The sequence below is a fragment of the Euphorbia lathyris genome, chromosome 1 (assembly GCF_963576675.1).
Source record: "Euphorbia lathyris chromosome 1, ddEupLath1.1, whole genome shotgun sequence".
Lineage (NCBI taxonomy): Eukaryota > Viridiplantae > Streptophyta > Magnoliopsida > Malpighiales > Euphorbiaceae > Euphorbia > Euphorbia lathyris.
This window is the reverse complement of record NC_088910.1, coordinates 114,716,509-114,719,842: the sequence shown is the minus strand read 5'-3', so window position 1 is coordinate 114,719,842 and position 3,334 is coordinate 114,716,509. Positions and strand designations below refer to the sequence as shown.

General features: G+C 42.2%; 1 non-coding gene across 1 annotated transcript; it reads right to left on the bottom strand.

Annotated features, from left to right (window-relative positions):
* Window positions 1-904: 904 nt before the first annotated feature.
* LOC136216253 (small nucleolar RNA R71) lies at window positions 905-1,011 on the bottom strand. Its single transcript, XR_010683247.1, has one exon. It is a non-coding gene; the product is annotated as a small nucleolar RNA R71 (small nucleolar RNA).
* Between the last annotated feature and the right edge of the window lie 2,323 nt (window positions 1,012-3,334).

Here is a 3,334-nt window from a genome sequence, read left to right as displayed (position 1 = left end):
TCATCTATTTGTCATATCTTTCATAACTTTAGCACATTGTTGTTTTAACTATCACACTCAAACAATAAATCCTACTAAGAAGATACCTTTACACACACACTCTGTTCAGCAACGATTTTCTCATATCATTTTGATCTCAATCCCTGTGGATACGATACTTGACTTATCACTTTATTACTTGTATCTAGTATACTTGCTAGAGTCACATCGGAGGACAACAAGTTTTTGGCGCCGTTGCCGGGGATTAAGCAACAAAATTTATCTGAAATTTCTGTGAAACAGGGTGTTTTTAATCCATTTGTTAAGGCGTGCAGGAAACAAAGAAGTTCTTAACCTGTTTATGCGTAGAGCTGGACCTCCTGTTTTTCCTATCGATCTCGAATTAGAGAGGACGTGTAGATGAAACAGAGCGGGAGCTCGACGTGCTAGACAGAGAGAAAGACAAAGAGAGAGAAGAATGGCTGGAAGGGTACCACCCGAACAACCAGTTCAACCAAACCAAGAATAAGAAGGAGAGAATAACAACCCTCCTGTTATGCGAATCAGAGACTATTCGAGGCCAACCACAGAGGGACATTCATCATGTATCGTGTTACCCAACGAGGGGAACAACATGTTCGAGGTGAAGGGGTCCATGATACAGATGATCCAAGCCTCAGTACAATTTAATGGGTTTCAATCTGAAGATCCAAATGGGCATATTCAAGAATTCATCACGTTGTGCAACACATTCAGATCGAACAGAGGTGTTTCTGACGATGTTATCAGACTGAAGCTGTTTCCTTTTTCCCTAAGGGATAAAGCGAAGAACTGGCTAAGAAATTTACAACCAGGAACAATCACAAGTTGGGAAGAGATGGCGCGAGCTTTTCTGATGAAATATTTCCTACCACGACAAGCCATAAAACTGAGAAATGAAGTGTCTCGGTTCATACAAGAAGAGGATGAGTCGCTGGCAGAAGCCTGGGAGAGATATAAAGAGTTATTGAGAAGGGTGCCAAATCATGGTATCCCTATGTGGATGCAAGTGCAAAATTTCTACAATGGTGTGACCAACATTTACAAAATTCAAATCGAATCCATTGCTAACGGTAATCCAGAAGATCTTGAGCCACAGGCTTTGTATGAGCTTATTGAGAAGGTAGTCAGCACAAGTTACAACTGGCACTCAACCAGAAGTGAAGGGAAGAAGATGGGAAATGATGATGTTGTGTCAAAATTGACAAGTCAGGTAGAACAGCTTGCCAGACAACTGGGCAAGATAAACGTGTCCTCAATTCACAACGAACCACCATTCAATGATATTTGCGATTTTTATGGAGGTCTTCATTTCAATATCAACTGTCCCGGAGTTAAGCAGGGAAAGAGCGCACAGGCTGAATGTGACTATGCAGGGTATAATCAAAGGAACCAGCCTAACCGCTATTCTAACACATACAACTCTGAAACCAGGAACCATCCAAATTTTGGATGGACAGGCCAACTAGACCAGCTGGGGCAACCACGGTATCAAGACCAGCCAAGGTATCAACAACAGCAAGGAGGACAGTACTAAAGATAACCTCAGCAGCAATACAAGCAACCTGTGCCACCAAAAGAAGACGTAGAGCCAGATATGAAAACAATGATGATGCAGTTTATGAAACAGACACAAGCATCAATAAAAATTCTGGAAACACAGGTTCACCAGATAGCTGCATCCACGTCAAAAGGAAAGGGAATAATGCCGAGCAACACAGAGCCAAATCCTAAGGGCGACGTCATGGCAATCACCCTAAAGTCTGGTAAGGAAACTCAACCAAATGTTTTGACTGATAAGAATGCTGAGTGTGCAGGAACGTCCAAAGAAGCTGAAGGGGAGCAGGAACATGCTGTTCCTAGTAATGAAGAAACAAGGAAGACAACCTGTACAAGTAAGCTGGATCAAGAGGAAAGCGAAAGAATGTATAAACCACCACCGCCGTATGTTCCACTTGTGCCATATCCAACGCGTCTAATCAATAAGAAGCTGGAAGAACAGAATTCGAAAGTGTTGGATACCTTAAGGAAGTTACACATCAACATTCCTTTTGTAGAAGCACTGGCACAGATGCCGACATACGCCAAATTCCTCAAAGACATCCTGTCAAACAAAAAAAAGCTGGAAAACATTTCCATGATACAACTCAACAGAGACTGTTCGTCGATACTACAAAACAAGCAGCAGCTACCTAAGAAGCTAAAAGATCTAGGGAGTTTTTCTATTCCTTGTTCAATTGGAAAGCTAAATATTGAAAATGCACTATGTGATCTAGGAGCTAGCATAAATCTGATGCCTTATTCTGTATATGCTAAACTTGGATTAGGAGAACCCCAACCTACTCGTATGTCTATTCAATTAGCTGATCGTTCAGTACGCTATCCTAGGGGGGTTGTGGAAGATGTGCTCGTCAAAGTAGGGAAATTTATTTTGCCCGTTGATTTCATTATAATGGACATTGATGAAGACTTGCATGTTCCTATCATCCTAGGTAGACCATTTTTAGCCACGGGGAAAGCATTGATAGACGTAGACGAGGGACAATTATTTTTAAGGATTAATGGGGAAGAAGTCATCTTTAAAATGAATGAGGCAATGAGACGTGCAAATAATAATGATGACACATGCTATTTCTTGGATGACTTTCAAAGTTTGTCTACTTTGCAGGAACAGGACACTCTAGAAACTTTGTTGGGAGAAGAGGTGAACATATGCGAAGGAACAGGCTGTTCCATTGAATCCAACCTACCGGCACCTCCTTTCGATCCTACTATTCCTACTCATCAAGAACCACCGGAGATACCAACTGTGCCGGTGACTAAACTAGATTTGAAACCGTTGCCTGCACACCTCGAGTATGCGTTCCTTAAACCACCCAACGGAAGTCCGGTCATCATATCCTCAAAGTTAACTCCTGATCAAAAGGCGCAACTCATGGCGGTTTTGCGAAGAAACAAGGATGCAATCGCATGGAAAGTTGATGACATAAAAGGAATCAGTCCTGCAGTCTGTGTTCACAGAATCCTGATGGAAAAGGAGCACAAACCAACTGTCCAACCGCAATGCAGACTAAATCCCCACATGAAGGAGGTTGTGCAAAAAGAAGTGATCAAGCTTCTTGATGCTGGCATTATTTACCCAATATCTGATAGTGTGTGGACAAGCCCTGTTCACATTGTGCCAAAGAAGGGAGGAACAACAGTAGTCCTCAATGAGAAAGACGAGTTGGTGCCCACAAGAACGATTACCGGGTGGAGAGTTTGTGTTGATTACAGAAAGCTCAATGAAGCCACGAGGAAGGATCATTTTCCTTTG